The sequence below is a fragment of the Miniopterus natalensis genome, chromosome 1 (genome assembly GCF_054644295.1).
Source record: "Miniopterus natalensis isolate mMinNat1 chromosome 1, mMinNat1.hap1, whole genome shotgun sequence".
NCBI lineage: Eukaryota > Metazoa > Chordata > Mammalia > Chiroptera > Miniopteridae > Miniopterus > Miniopterus natalensis.
Window position 1 is genome coordinate 104,893,644 of NC_142081.1, and position 17,417 is coordinate 104,911,060.

Below are 17,417 nucleotides of genomic sequence, written 5' to 3' on the forward strand. Positions count from 1 at the left end.
AAATAATGTTTGATATAAAAATATTTTCTTAAATTTGTATATATATAACATATACAGAAAATTATTTATAAATAATGCATGTCTAATTATAAATGGAACCTAAAATTCTTAAATCTTAACCACAATGACTTATGTTTGCCTTGAATAGTTTTCTTGACATATTCTTAGAGGTAGCATTGTATAGTTTTTATAATATGTTCTTAGTTAAAAAATAAAAAGATTAAAATGCAATTATGACATAGAGCATTAATCGTTGTTATACAGATTGTGTATTACTTTAGGAGTTTCACAGATTTATCAATTTAATGGTTAATAAACATTTATTGAATCCCAATTACAAGCAGAGCTTTAAATTGTGAGATTATATAGACATCTATAAAACATTAACCTGTACTCAATGATTCTATTAGGTACTAAAAATAAAATGCATCAATTAATAGTCATATGATACAGTGTTTGGCAAGCATAAGCAAAAGCTATAGAAATATTAAAAATATATAGTAACTTCTGGCACAGGTTATTAGGGAATACCTAATGACATTTGCACTAGATCTTATACACTGGGTAGAGTTTTAACAGACTGAGATTAGGGAAAGACATGGAAAAGTCAGAGACAGTAAAAGGCAAAGTACATTGGAGGGATTGAAGTACAAAGGGGATCACTAAATGATGTTCTGGTGTGGCTGCCACCAGCTGGTGTGGTGGTGCTGTGTATAAGTGGGATGCTTTCCCTCCAGTCCCAAGGATTTACAGTCACTGTGTAAGGAGAGCATATGCGTCTCCATGTCTCACAGGCGAGGTCCTGGGTTGAAACAGAGGAGGGACACTGATGTCTCTAAAGTTAACATAAACATCCACATGGACAAGGGGACTTTTCTAGCAGACAAATGAAAATAAGGAAGAAAGATAAGCATACAAAGAAATAATATATGAAAAGGAATAGCAAGAGTAGCTCTACAAATGGAATTATCTTACTCTCTATTTTAAATATCAGTATTGATGAAATGGGCCTCTTTCTAAGTACTTACCTCATTGAGTAATCAGACCCTCTTCTTCCCCCATCCCAAATTTTAAAAGAAAGTAAAACTTTGCAAATCATCAATATTTATTTCTGCTTTTTATTTGTTAGCTTTGAAACACTTGCTTTTCCAAGTAACCATGAAAAAATGCTACCAAATCTTGCCATAATAATTGTGAGATTAGTTAAAGCATTGCAGAACTATCCTTAAGAGTAATGAATGCAATGTAGAATCTTTTATTGCATTATTTTATCAAGGGCAGGAACTCACTAGAGAAAAATGGTGCATTAAATCTAGTTTGACCACAGGATCATCCACAGCTATACTGAATCCATGTACAAATGGCAACGTGTCCAGTATCAAATATCTGTTTTGCTCAGGCACCTTTTGTAAGGATGAACTCAATCCACAGCAAACATATGCTCAGAAAATGATTTGCTCTCTCCCATCCTAAAAGTTTTTATTTGTGTTCTTACAAAGGACCTAAAATTAATAAAGCCCTAAAAATGTATTTCTCCAATTTATAATATTTTATGCCTTTAATTCACTTGAAATGCTCATTTGCATACTCATATTACTGGGAAGCTCTCAGCAGTGTCATTCATATAATTCATATAATCAAGTTTGAATAAAACCTTACTGAATATAGAAAGAGCCTTGTCAAAGGGTCCTAGATTACCCTGTAGGGAAAAAAGCTGCATCTGATTTCTGCCACAAAGACCAAGAAATTCAGTTAAAGAAAAATGGTTTTCTTTTTTTTATAGCAAAGAGATTATTTTCAAGTGCTCTGAATTTATAAGCCTTTGTAGTGTCTTAGATTAACTGTGTCATGGATACGGTAGAATTAGAACTCTCGATTTATCCCCCCCTTTTTTTTTCTGTAATTAAATCAAGACCCACAGACCAGGTTTTCTGAGGAAGCACAAGGATATTCTGTGCATAGAATTTTCATTACCATTTGAGAATATCTATGAACAAAATGAGAGTGCAGATAGGAATAAAATACTAGAAAATTTCTGAACTCGTCATTGGATTTTTTAAAAATAGAAAACACTTCAAAATAAACAATGTAGATAACATGCCATGTAAATAAGAAGCTCAAAGTTGAAGAGAAATTTCATATGTTTTAATATTTTCTTAGAACATTTATAAATATAGCAGCAATGCTTTTTCTTAGGATCTTTAAAGAAATTGCAGGGTTGACCCACATTTCTGCCAAGTTGGGATGGAAGCAATTGCTTAATACATTTGATAGTAAAATTATGTTGATTTCTTTGTCACATGTTAGGCAGCCTGAGCTCAGAGCTTTCCAAAGTCCTGTTAGATACTATAACATCCCACCTTACGTTCCCTGTTGTGATTCACAGTATTTGGAAATGCCACATTTCTTTCCTGTTGTGAACTGAACCTGTGCTGAACAAGCATGATTTATAGCATGAGCAAGACATTACTGTATTTTGGTATCCTGTGGTCATTTTAACTTTTATACAGTGTCTTCATATTTCCCTGCTTCAGGAAGAAAAGTCAGGCAGACTCCATGACCCTTCCCCTCATTCTTACAAATAGAAACTCCTACAGTCCATTTAAATCACAAGCACACATTTATCAGTGCTTTGGATGCATGATCCAAAATAATATCAAAACTTCAAACCTGACTTCAATTCAAAATGTTCTCCCCTGCCCAGCTTGGGTTCACTTTGAGCTAGAGACCTGGTCCTATGGGAAGCTCCTCAGTAGGACTGAAATGATGAAATAAACAGGTTTTCCTATGGCCGCCTTAAACTTGGAAGAAGCTGCATCTCACAATTTTCTCCAAAGATATCCTTCTAATCAAATTTGGTCTCTGACCCTGTTTTTACCGTTGGTATTTTTCACTTCCTTTGAAAATTCTACATAAGAAGGTGTCTATTTTGCACTCACTGTGGAGTTCTGTGGCTTCTATTCTCAGCAAAAGTGAGTCAGGAAAACTCTAGTCTACCGTCTAATTTCACAAAAATATAGAAAGATTATAAGAATTTTCAAAATTTCTAGCTAATATTTTAAAATTTGACCCATCAGCAAGTCCTCTTGCCCCAGTCTTCAAACTATAAATCTGACCATGCCTTGCAACAACCACTCTTACCTCCGTTGTGTAAACTAATGATGCATCTCTCTTACTTGATTAAAATAGCCTTTTCATTAATTATCTTTCAGTCCAGCCTCTCTTTTAAAAGGGGCTGTTTTTTTTATTATTATGTTAAATGAGGCAGATTATGTTGAGTTAAAAAATAGTCCCATACAAGTAATTGCTAAACAAACAAACAAACAAACAAACAAACAAACAAACACCATTTTGATTTTCTTCATGAAAGAATTCAGGGTTTTACTTTGTTGATGATGCCGATGGTGGTGCTGGGTGTGTGATCCATGAGTATATGCTGGGAGGTGGGTGCAGGAGTAGAGGCTCTATTCCATGCAGGCATCCAGGCACCTAGGCTGATGATGTCCTTGTGGTTAGTAAGGCTGCTCCGAGTGTTACCTCCTTTCCTGTCAGCTGGAACAGGGGAGGTTTTTCTGGTCAGGTTTGCCTTAGATCCAATACCTTTTATTAGCTAGATATTAGGCACCTAGTTACACCTATGATGTGAGGCTGAGAAATGTATTCTTGCTGTGTGCCTAGAAATGAGAGGACATGGATTGTTGTCAAGAGCTAACCCCTCTTTTTCATTCATGCAAGAGAATGTGATTGAAATCTCATTTTCCCGGCCTTCCCAAGGCTTCCCGCCCCACCTAAAATGAAATTCAAATTCATCATCATTTCACATCTCTCTCTTCTGTAGACACATTGTCCTCATTGTTGTTTTTCACAAGTCAGGACTTAAGCATTTGCTGTTCAGTCTGGAATGTTAACTTTAAAAGACCATCTTTGGGGCAATGCCTTTCCTGACCATCTTATCTTAAATAGCCCACCCCCAATTCACCGGCACAATTTATTGCTTCTGCTTATCACATAAGCTCCTGGAGCTATTTTATACATATTTCTTTATTGATTATCTTTCTCTCTTGGGACTGTAGGGACAAAGAATGTATGTTTTGTCTTATTTAGTGATATATTGCTAGAACATAGAAAACTACTAAGCATATAGCAGATGCTCAATAAATATATACTGAGTGGATGAAATCTCTTATTTTAAAGTGTACTGGTTTATATCAGACATTGATTCTGGATGCCTATTTCTCTTGCATAGCTTAAGCATGTACTAGATGTTATGAAACAAAATTAGGAAATTCTACATATGTATTAAATCATATTAAACATTTGTGTGATGAGAATAGCTCATTTTAAAGGCGATGTTGTTCTGATATTCATTGCTGTGTAACAAGCCATCCAAAACAGTAGTATAAAACAGGGGCAATCATTCATTGTGTTCACAAATCTGGGGGTTAAAATGTCAGCTAAAAAATTCAGGGTCTCATATAAATTGCATTCAGGAGGTGCCTGTGGCTAGAGTCATCTCCTTGGCTTTTTCATGTAAATATTTGGTGCTGGGACTAATAGTCCAAACAGCTGTGCTCCTCCTGTTGGTTTCTGTCTCTCTCTCTGTCTCTTTCTCCTTCCCTTCCTTCACAGCCCCTCACCATTTACTCTCTCAATAGTCTCTTTCAATAGCCACTTTACATCATTTCTCCACATGACTGGCTCAAGACCACCAGATTATTACAGACTCCAGGATCCAGGGTCTCCAGAGCTGTATGGCTTCTTCTAATCTAGCTTCTGAAGTCGTTCAGTGTCATCACTGCATTCTGTTCATCAGAACAGTGATAAAGTCTAGCCTGGATCCTGGATGGGCTCTAATATCTCCACCTCCTGAAGGGAAGACTGTCAGATCATCTGCAGACACTTTTTAAAGCTATCACAATAGTCAGGGTGCTCCACAAACTTTATTATTCACTCCATACTTCCATGCTGCCTCAATTCTCATTTATGCCTCTATTTTCCCCTTTTTCTCCTTAATTTCATCAACCTATATCTTGAACCCATGACCACTGCAAAGTGACACTGTAAAAAGTTTTTGTTTTTTTTAAATTTTAGTATTACTCCAGCCTATTTTTGTTGGCTATGATCTGATTCCTAATATGGAGAAATAAAAAAAATGTCAATATTGAATTAGGTGTAACCTTTAAAAAAGAATTCTATATGCATTCAGCAACGCATGATTTACACTTTCCTAATGCACGAAAATATGTTATAACCTCCAGGGACATAATAACCGTCTATTCTGGAAGTGCTGACTTACCTAACTCTATTCCCATGAAAATATAGATTTACTTAAAATCTGAATTTTAATATTAAACATATTTGTTTGGGGTTAATTTAATATAAATATATCAAATATTAGCATTGCCAACACTTCAAAATGATCTTTATTAAGGCTTATTACAAAATAAATGTTATGATTAAAGCATTCTATGAGAAAAGACTTTGATCCTTTGTGACAGTTCTGCTTAGGCAAAGTAATAGTTACATATTGATTGAGCATTTGTTGTGTACCAGGCTACCAGGAACACTATGTACATTAACTTTTTAATTATTCCAAAATATATATGAAGTAAAAAAAATGTTATTCTTCCCGTTTTAAAGAAAAGTAAAACTAAAGAGGGAGAAGTTAAATAACGTCCCCAAAATAAGCCTTATTTTAGACGCAGACCCACATAATACAGTTCCAGGGCCACTGTCTTCACCAAGGTACCCTCCAAAGTAGTTAGGGCCTTTCAAAATTTAGCTTAGTTTTAAAAAATATATAGCCTACCTCTCATCCCACCCAAATTGAACTGACTAATGTCTTTTTCTATTCCCTCTATCTTTGCCTTGCCAGACACTTACTAGGGATTCTTTCTGGGCTTTGAATCAAATACATTTTTATACTTATGGAAAACAGTAACATCTCCAACACTATACAGTCCTTAATTACACTGTTTCCATCCCAAATATACAATCACTTTTGATTGAAGGAAATTCTGTGTTTTTGTTAATGACATTTTTTTCTTCAGTTATTTTGGGCATACTTTGATTTAAAATTCTAACCAACATAGTGCTTATGTTTACGATTTTCTAAATAATATTACATTTTGAAGGACTTGGCATAACTTTCTGTTACTGGTTTTCTTAGAAATTATTGTATATTAATTAGAAGATACCAATAGAATTTATAAAGCCAAAGATACACACTAACTGCGGAAATAAAGTGAAGTATAAAGGAACAAAATAAGTACTTATAGTTATAAAAGTATGTTCATTGTTTTGCTGAAAAATATTTATCTTCAAGATATTGATCAGAAAACCAGAGTTAATTGGCAATTTTCTAGAAAGAATTGATCATATTTAGCTTACAGTGCATTTCTAAATGGAAATTATTTGTGTTTCCAATTATAGGGTCAGTGCAATTCTTCCCAGGAGTTTAGATTCATCAAAGTAAATTTCTAGTGATCAATAGCATTCTTCCATAATCTTTCATTAATAAAAACTGTAATGATGATAGCTGAAATTGTAAAAAAACAGTCCTTTAACATTCTCCAAAAGCAAAATTGTCTGCTGTGTGCAGGTGTCCCCATTGTTCATGTAGATTAAGTGCTCTATTTCTGCTTTTTCAATTTAATAATCTGTAGTAATTACATCTCCCCAAATCACTGGAGAGAATTTTATTATATTATGTTTTGTAGCTATGAAATGGTTTCATTATTATCCTTTTGAAAATTAATCAGGGTGATACAAAATCTAAAAATTATCCAATTCAATAATTCTCACCTGAATATAGATAGCTCAGTTTCCTTTTATAAATGAGATAAATCTCACTTATCTTCATTCATTGACATAACATATGAGGAATTATCATAAAATTTCAAGTAAAAACTATGTAGATATTGCATAATCTTATAATTACTTTTGCATAATGACAGCTTAGTTATATGTTTGATTTTATTAAAACTTAGATTGGCGGGCAGGTGCTGGGTGGAGGTAGGCAAAGGGAAGGAAATGGGAATATTTGTATTAGTGTCAACAATAAAAATAAAGTTATAAAAAATAAAAAATAAAATCCTTACCAAAAACCAACCAAACAACAACAAAACAGAAAACTTAGATTGTTCTGTTTGGTAGATGGAGTCTGTGTCATACCTTGGTAATTTCTTTATCTGGGCTCCTCATGGGAACTTGTGGGGAGGGTCGAGTCCTTGACTTCAGACCCTCAGGCTACAGGGACCATGTCCAGACACGTCACTGGCTCCCAACACATCATATATATATACAGGGGTGGGTGAATGTAATGTAAGTTTACAGTTGTTTGTGCGGAAAATAATACACTAACTAATAAATAATGAAAAAGAACTCTGTGCATACTCACAACTGTAAACCTACTTTTGCCAACCCCTGTATATGTGACAAATGGCTTATATCCTGATTTTATAAAATACTTCTGCAACACACTAATAAAACAACATACTACCCAATTCTTTTATCATGGGGGAAAGTTTCGTACTGACACTGATATATGAATGTCCAATAAGCACATGAAAAAAATGCTCCACATCATTAGTCATGAGGGAAGTGCAAATTAAAGGCCCAGTGAACTACCTCAAGCACCTCCCCAGCACCATGCCTGAAAATGACTGGCCTCGCCCACAGTTGCAGGGGATATGGGACCCCTGGAACTCTCATAAACTGCTGGTGGCAGTATAAATTTTCTTTTAGTTTTTAAAACGTAAAAATAAATAAAATTTTAGGGTGACATTGGTTAATAAAATTGTATAGGTTTCAAGTGTACAATTCTATATTCATCCTTCACGCATTGCCTTCTGTGCTCGCCACCCAAAGTCAAATCTCCTCCCCTCACCCTTACCCTTTACCACCTATTCCCACTGCCTTCCTTTAGCAACCGCCAGCCTGCTGTCCGTGTTTACGACTTTTTGTTCGTTTCTCTTGTTAGTTCGTTTGTTGTTTTCAGTTTTATAGCCCCAGCGCTAGTGAAATCGTATGGTTCTTAACTTTTTTATTCTGACTTATTTCACTTAGCATATTTTCAAGATTCATTCACGTTGTTGCAATGGCAGTATTTCATCTTTCCTTATAGCTGGTAAATTTTTCTTGAATACGGTTTAGCAGTTTTTTAAAAATTAAACATAAATCTACCTTATGACCTAGCAATCTCTTTCTTAGGTATTTATCAAAGAGAAGTTAAAATTATGTGCACAAAATTCCTGTCTAGTAATGTATAACTTCTTTTTCATAGTATGAAAACATATGCCCATCAATTTTTTTAAAGCATTGATTGTATTATTGATTTCTATTTTTTCTATTTTTTTCTATATAGACTTTATAGGCTATAAATCTTCCTCAAAACATAGTATTGTGTATCCCACAAGTTTTGATTTTTATTATTTTTATTGTAATTCAGTTTGAAATACTTTTTAATTTCATCTTTGTTGTTGTTGTTATTGTTTGAAGATTACTTAGAATTATATTGCTCTAGTTCCAAACACATGAGATTTTTAAAATTACATTTTTATTAATTTTAGCTTAATTTTTATTATTATGAACAAATTTTATATTTTGTTAATTTTATTTTTATTTTATGACTCAGCATGTTGAGTTTATTTTGCTCTTTTTAATCTCTTAAAGTGGGAGCTTAGATAATTTACTTGAGATGTTTAATACTTTCAGTTGTAGACATCAGTGCTCTAAATTTCTTTCTCAGCACTTTAACTGTTTTTGACAATTTTTGATATGTCTTATTTTCAATTTCATTCGGTTTAATGGGACTTTCTTATTGACCCATGGATTATTGTGAAATATGTTCAGTTTCCAAGGCTTTGGAGATTTTCCTGTTATCTTTTTGTTATTGAATTCTGGTTTGATTCTATTATGGTTGAAGAGCTCTCTCTGGATGACTTCAGTTCTTTTAAATACATTAAAGTTTGTTTTATAAGCAAGATATATCTCCTTTGTTGTGTTCCCTTGGCACTTAAGAAGAATGTGCATTCTGCAATTGGTGTAATGTTTTATACATGTCAATTTGATGCACTACTTTCTCTGATATTAATATAGCCTTGTGTGCTTATCTTTGATTGAAGTTTGTATGATAAACTTTTTTTAATTTTTTTTACTTGTAATTTACCTATATGTTAAATTTGAAATAAATTTCTTATATAAAATATATAGTTTTATATATTTATTCACTCTTCAATCTGTGTTTTATTTGATATATTTACTCCATTTACATTGAATGCAATTATTGAAATACGAAAGCTTAAGTTGGCCCCTTATCTTTTGTTTTTTATTCTGTGTTTTTCATTTCTCTGTTTTCTCCCACCACCACCCCTCCTGTGGTTTATATGAACATGAGGAACTTTGGCTTTCTGGAATATGGAGTAGCTGTACTGTTCCTATTTTTCCTACTAAATATAACTAAATTCTCAAACTTTCCATTTAGATTTATCTGTAGTGTTTTTGCATATATCACTTTCTGAGATTTAGATTTTGTGTTTTTTTTTAATTTTTTTTTTTTTTTAATTTGTTTTTTTTGAAATTATTTTATTTTATTTATTTTATATTTTATTTTATTTTAATTTTATAGAAAGAGGAAGGGAGAGGGAGAGAAAGAGAGAAACACCAGTGTGAGAGAGAAACATCAATCTCTTGCCTCTCATACGCACCCTGACCAGGGATGGAACCCGCAACCTGGGTATGTGCCCTGACCGGGAATTGAACCCACAGCCTTTCAGTGCACAGGACAAGGCTCGAACGACTGAGCCACACTGGTCAGAGCTACAGTTTCTTTTTGTCTTTAGGTATTTTAATAGTTTTCTTAGTCTGTGTTTAGATGTGATGTTTTTTCTTATCCTACTGAAATTTTTCTGAACTTTTTGAATATGTACGTTTCAGTCTATTTTCTTTGTTCATTCCTGTTCTCCTCTCCTTCACTGACTCCATCTATGCTGTTAGACATTTCCCTGAGTTTCATACATGTTTCATGCTTATTCCTGCCCTCTTCTCTTTTTTCTCTTCCATTTCCTTCACTGTTTCTTATTGGCCTCTCTTCTATTATGTCAATTCTGGATCCTATTGCTTCTATTCTATTATTAAATATATTTACTGAGTTCTTAATTTCATTTTTTGTATTTCTTCCTTATAAAGTTTACATTTGATTTCATTTTATAGGTTGCAATTACCTGGTGAAAATTTCTATGTTTTCATTTACCTACTCCCAGTATTTTATTTTATATTTTATTTTTTATTTATTTTATTATTTTGTTGAGCTTTCAATTATAGCTATTCTAGTGTTTCTTTCATAACTCCAGTGTCTTGATCACTTATGTTCTGCTATTATTCTCTTGCTTTTAATTGAATTTATTGGGGTGACACTGGTTAATAAAATTATATAGGTTTCAGGTGTACAATTCTACAGCACATCATCTGTACACTGTACTGTGTGTTCACCACCTCAAGTCAAGTCTCCTTCCATCACCATTTCCCCGCTATACCCTCTTCTACCTCCCCTCTCTTCCCTCAGTCAACCACTATGCTGTTGTTTTGCCCATGAGCTTACTTTGTCCTGTCTCTTGACAAGTTTTTTTTAATTGAATGTCACTTTATTCTGTATTAAAAAATGGCTGAGGATTATCTTTTTCAGAAATAGTTACTTTTTTTTTTTTTTTTTTTTTTTTTTTTTTTTATAAAATCCTTACGAGGCAGATCAAGTGTAATTTTATCAGGGACTGAGCAGACTTAAGGCTGGGTTGGTAATGCTCTGTCTCTGTCTCCTACCTGCCCCACTCCTAGAATAAGCCTCTCAAAGCTTCCAGTTGAGTGCTCGGGCAATTCACAGGAGCTTTTTGCTTGGATCTTCAGCCTTCTGCTATAAGAAAATGACTTGAAAGAAACGTGGCTGTAGTATGTTAGCTCACCTCCCCTTCTTTTTGGGAGATTTTGAGCCCTCAAGTTCAGTTTGCCCAAACTTTATGCTTTTATAGAAGACTTTTATGAAATCCTAATGACTTTTTAAATTTTTCTTCATGAGAGTGATGGTCAACTGCAAGCAAATCACTAAAATGAGAAACAGAAATCTAATTTAATAGGCTTTTACCAGTAATGGATTTGTAGCTACAGAGACTCAATTTTTATTTAAGTATTTGAATAATGATAATAGAACACAGAAAACTCAAACATCACAAGCAATTGAAATAGAAAATAACTGAATGGCTTAGTTTTGTTCATTTTTCCACCATAAATTTGATGTTCTTTAAACTCTCACAGTTAAAGGAAGCTTTCAGTACCTCTTTGTTTTTGAGGAACAAAAAATGTGATAGAATATGATAAGATTCCCAATCGAATATATTTACATGGTAAATGTGGTAGCAGTAGCATAATTTCACAATATAATGATCAAAAGCACAGAAACAATAATTGGTAAATGGCTAAAAAATGCAAATAATGAGAAATAATGAAAGCAAATAATGAAAAAATTAAATTAAGCAATAAATTCATAGTTTTCTCTTTCCAAATTAAATATGTCTTAATTGCAGGCACTGTGTAATAAAAATATGTTAATGGATTTTATCTTTCCAGTGATAATTTAGGAACTGTTCATAGTTACCAGTTAATATAATATAGCATTGTGGGTAATTCAACCATTTTATTTAAGGAACACATCATTTTAAAATATAAGCTCATAATAATAATCCTTTATCTCATAAACTTTGGGGTTTTTTTTTTCTAAAAGCACTTCGTGTCCAAATTTTTTGCCTAACATTCCTCACCCAGCAAAAAAATAACCCAAATGAGCAATCAGTATGTAAGCTTAAAGGCTGCATTAATGCATGAGTAACATATTTTTATAATAATATTTAAAATATTACTTGACTTGAAAATATTTTAATTTTATGAGTTTGATACAGATATCTTTTCAGTAAGTGGTTATGTTCTTCTGTTTCATTGTCTATATATTAGAATTTTTTTTTTAAATATATCTTTATTGATTTCAGAGAGAGGAAAGGAGAGGGAGAGAGAGAGATAGAAACATCAATGATGAGAGAGTCATTGATCGGAGGCAGCCCGCAACCCGGGCATGTGCCCTGACCCAGAATCGAACCCTGATCGCCTGGATCCTAGGTTGATGCTTAACAGCTGAGCCACACCCGGCCGGGCTCATTGTCTATATATTAAAGGCATATAGTATATACGTGCTGACAATGAACCTTTGCAAATATATACATTTAAGGGGTACAACCATTTCCTCTTTGAAGTAAAACTATTCCAAGACCTATGTGGAAAAATAATTAATCTAATCCTATGTCCCTAAAAACCTGGTGGCTGTATAAACATAAAAGTCATAGCTTCAACCGGAAATAATTGAATTAAACCTAAGTGCAAAATAAATTATTGTTACCACTATTAGTCTCTAGCGTGTTCAGCTTTGTTTTAGAATCATGGTTTCTTCCCTATGTGTGATAAAGAGACCAAGTTTCTTCATTCTAATTTATTGAATTCTAGGCAGAGTGCAAATAAAATTTGGAGAAAAACAACAGCTGACCCAAATAACAGTACATTTGAAAGCATTCATTTTTTTGTGAACACAGCCTGAAACTCCTTATTATCAACATTCTTACTGAAATTTAAATTCAGTAAATGTTTTCTACAGTAAGACTGGAATGTAAAGAGAAGATAATCTGGCTGTCCAGACTTTATTACCAAATTTAAACTAATGTTATCAGAAATTATCTGTGTTTTTCATACTTGAGTTGCCTTCATTTCAATATTAGTTTGTGCCAGCTTCTACCTCAAGTAATGTTCAGAATTAAAGTACACTTAATAAAATCATATTTTCATGCTTACTTATTGTGCTATCTAAAAGGCTGAAGAATTGAAATTTCATCATTACTTGAATTTTCCTCAATGCAGCAAACAGGAATCAAGGTCAGAATTAAGTGCATGTGTTAGTTTTTTGGAATTGTTAGTGGTTTGTGCATCTCTTAATCTATTAATGATACTTTTTCAACACAATTTTTCAATAATTTATTAGCCTAATTTATGCCTTTAATTGGTAAAAATGCCCTGCAAACAATTGATAAATTACAGTGGGTCCTTCATTAAAAAATATTTATGTCAAGGGAAGATAAAGTAACTCTTAAAGTTCAGAAAGGTCTCTTGATGCATGCCAAATGCTGATTAAAGAGTAGTGACTGCCTTTAAAATTAACTTCTAAGTGATTTTGAGCCTGGATAGGAAGAAATGTTAGGGTTAATGTATGAAAATGGCCATTGTGTAAATGTCCCACAGCTTTTTTATCCACTCATTTATGAATGAGCAGTTGGGTTGTTTCCAGATCTTAGCTATTGTAAATTGTGGTGCTGTGAACATAGGGGTGCATGTGTTCTTTCTGATTGGTGTTTCGAGTTTCTTAGGATATACCCCTAGAAGTGGGAACCAGATCAAATGGTAGTTCTATTTTTAATTTTTTGAGGAAACTCCACACTGTTTTCCAAGTGATGTACCAGTCTGCATTCCCACCAGCAGTGCATTAGGGTTCCCTTTTCTCCACATCTTCACCAGCACTTGTCATTTGTTGATTTGTTAATGGTAGCCATTGTGACAGGTGTGAGGTGATACCTCATTGTGGTTTTAATTTGCATCTCTCTGATGATTAGTGATTTTGAGCATTTTCTCTTATGTCTCTTGGCCATCTGTATGTCCTCTTTGGAGAAGTGTCTATTTAGGTTCTTTGCCCATTTTTTATTTGGATTGTTTGTCTTCGTTTTGTTAAGTTGTATGAGTTCTTTATATGTTTTGGAAATTAGCCTCTTATCAGATGTATCATTGGCAAATATGCTCTCCCAGACAGTGAGCTCCCTTTTCATTTTGATGATGGTTTCTTTTGCTGTGTAGGAGATTTTTAGTTTGGTGTAGTCCCAGTTTTGATGGGAGGCTGTCTTTGCTTGACTGACTGTTGAAGCACATGGCTTTGTAGTTAACTTTCAGTATAGATTAGTTTTCCTGTGGTTACTTGTCAGAATTATGATCTTGAAATTGTTGCTATTCAATATCTTTCAGAATCTTAATTCAGGATATCAAATGTAAGGAGAAGTTCATGTATGATGTGTTTTCCAACTATTCCTCTGGATCAGTAGTTCTAATCCTGAAGCATAAATCAGAATCTTTGGAGTAGCCTGAAAATGCAGATCCCCAAACTCTACCATGAACTATCTTATTTGTAATCACTGGAGGATGTGTCTCAGCCATCTTGATTCTGATGCTTACTTTTAGTTAAGAACCACTGGCCTCAATGCTCTAAAATATATCCCTTATTGACATATCATTGCATATCTCCTCATGCCTCACATGTTAGAATCCTCTTTGCTGAATTTCCCTTCACTTGGTGTTTTAAGCCTCTCCTGAGCAACTTTTAAAAATTATTAATGTCACCCCAATAAATTAAATTTTTAAAAAAACATTGTGCATGCAAACAAGATGAAAGGAATTCAATACAAATTATAACACAAATAAATATACTTACCAGCAATAAATAAGCAAACAAACAAATTAATACATTGCCTTCCAAAATTGTTCCCTGTTCGTTGTAAGAAAATATTCAAAGATATTTTTCACTATTCTATCATATACTCTTTTTCTGAGGATTAGAGGAATGTTTGTATTTCTTTTATACTCTTAAGATACTGTCAATTTTATAACTGGCAATGTTTTCTTATTACTTGACTGCTAGAATGTTTTATATATAATCTCTGAATTGCTTCAATCAAATAAATATGTAGATATTTATTGTATTTTTTGTTTACATAAACATCACTTCAGGCTTTGTCTTATTTTCAAAACTTATTTTACCATTGTTTCTTTGGTCTTTTTTTTTTTTTCAAGATGTGATATATTAATAAAGTTGAAAATTCCTTAAGTTCTTAGAATATGGCAAAAAATAAATTAATGAGCAGCAGCTTCTGACTTATGTTAAGTCTCATTACCTAGAGTGTGCAAAGTAACATCACACATGTACAAAAGAACCCAACTAAGAATTGAGATAAAACAAAAGAAAACCAAATAAATAAATACAGAAATATAACCATGAAAAAAGACACTACAACTGCATATGATAAAGCTCATGCATATATTTTATAAAAGAGAAAGAAGCAATTAGGAAAAGCATAGAGTTGTTGACTAAGCCTACAGTGACTGTGAGACGTAAGAGCTGGTAGTTATCAATAAAGTAGCAGAAATCAAAAAGAAACTGACACAAACTAAAAATCCATAGTCATTTAGTGAAGAAAAAATAGTAGTTCTGTCATAATCAGAAAATACCTAGTCCCTAGCTATTCAGTAAATTGATGATCATTTTGAAATCAAATTTTGAGAAAAAGCAAAACTCTGTTCCAATTCCTTTTTTGAAAAAGCAAGGACATATCAAATGTATTTTTAGAGTTAAGATGTTGTGGCCTCAAAATTACATATTTTCAATTATACAGAAAAACCTTTACAGGAATCCAAAATGTTTTTTAGAGTTTCCAACTGGATGAGTTTTAACTTTACTGTAAACAAAACCATTTATCTATTTTTTAAAAAAGTGAGTGGAATTTTGTAGTATTTTCAGTACAAAAATATTATCCAGATCAACAAAATTTCATTTAATACTTTTTTTTTTTTTTTAACCAAAATGAAACAAAACAGATAAGGCTAATGCATTACTTCATCACCTAGGTCAAAGGAGTAGATTCAGGAGAATTACTTTTGAGAGAAAGACTTTGGAATATTAGCTTCATAAAATTCTCATTGATTTATTCCCAAGTTGTGGACCTCTAAATAAAGGTGCTTGGTTCATATAGTATGCCCTCAAATATGTATTTCTCTTAATAAATTATACTTACAGAAAAAGTAAGCAGGAAGAAAAAAGGAGAGGCAGTCATTAAAGATATTTAGAAAACCAGTGCTCCGTGGGTAGCATTATATAAATATATACTGTTTTGTGTTGGTCTCTATCGATAGAGATGCTATTGGCTAGAAATGTGTTGGGGCACTCACCTGGAACCATACTGTAGTTATGCTCCACCTGAGGATGTTTTGTTCAACAATGAACAGCATATACAACAGCGGTGTGCCGTACAGCCTAGGTGTGTAGTAGGCTATACCATCTAGGTTTGTGTAAGTGCACTCTATAATGTGCGCACAACGATGAAATCACCTAAAGACGTATTTCTTAGAATGTATCCCCATCTTAAGCAGCACAGGAGTGTACTTGTAGCCTCCACAGACATTTCCCCTTTTGGACCTAATGTTGGTGGACTCGCCCTTGTAGTTATTATGATTGCAAGATGCACCTCAGCAACAACTATCAAGGAAATTTGAAAAAAACAAGGTTTGTTACTCACAAGTCCTCGAGGGTACATGGCACCTTCGGGACCATACAGCCAGGTCACAGATAGAGAGAAAGAACCAGGGTGGAACTGGGCTTCTGCCTTTATTGGACTTGAGGGGTGGGTTGTCTAAGGTTTTGCTGGTTCACTTTCAGTGAATTTAAAACATAAGAGCGGGAATTAGGGCATGGGAAGAGAAAAGCAGCCAGTCAGTCAAAGGCCAGTTATGGAGGTTAACCTGAGCTTTCCAAAGGAGAACTTTATGGGTAGGGCTGCCTGACTCTTTATCTAGTTGTGTAGCTGGCAAAGTGATTTTTTGAGGTGGATGTTTTTGAAGTGGCTATTAAAAGCTTAATATCAGGCACTTACATTACAATAATAAAAGCTAGTGGCAAAGCACTTACATTCTATAGACAAGCACATATTTATATATGCACACACACGCACATACAAACATGTTGAACTATGTCCCCCCACTTTGATAAAGCATGGCATGCTACTTCCAGCAGCCCCTCATTTATACATCTTAACGTGATCTGACTGAGATTTCAGTTATATGTGGCCACCTAATATGTGGAAAAATATAAGAAAAATGTATCACAAGAAATACATTTTGTTTTAAATTATAAAGAATTGTGGATATCAATGGAAAATATTACATGTGGTACATATTACATGGCCACACATTTTAGATTTTAATTTTTTTTAAATATCTAAATAATTATGTTACACAGTATTAATTTTTATTTCTTTCTTCTATTATGTTTCAGAATGACAGATTATTTATAATAATTCATTATTATTTATAATAATAATTATTTATAACAATTCTGCAACAAAATTCTATAAGATTTTGAGGAGCAGTTCACAAAAGACGTGGTATTTGTCAGGCAGCATCACTAATTGGTGTCCACATGTCAAAGAAAGATCCATCTCTTTGCTTGACAAATAATTTATTGAGTAAAAGTCAGCTTTCCTGCCTATTTTCAATCATTAATTATTTTATATTGG

The 17,417-nt window shown here is 33.3% G+C and overlaps 1 protein-coding gene across 1 annotated transcript in view; it reads left to right on the forward strand.

The window, feature by feature from the left end:
- MDGA2 (MAM domain containing glycosylphosphatidylinositol anchor 2) overlaps nucleotides 1–17,417 on the forward strand; it is an 826,450-nt gene that overhangs the window by 572,350 nt on the left and 236,683 nt on the right. The window lies entirely within an intron of this gene.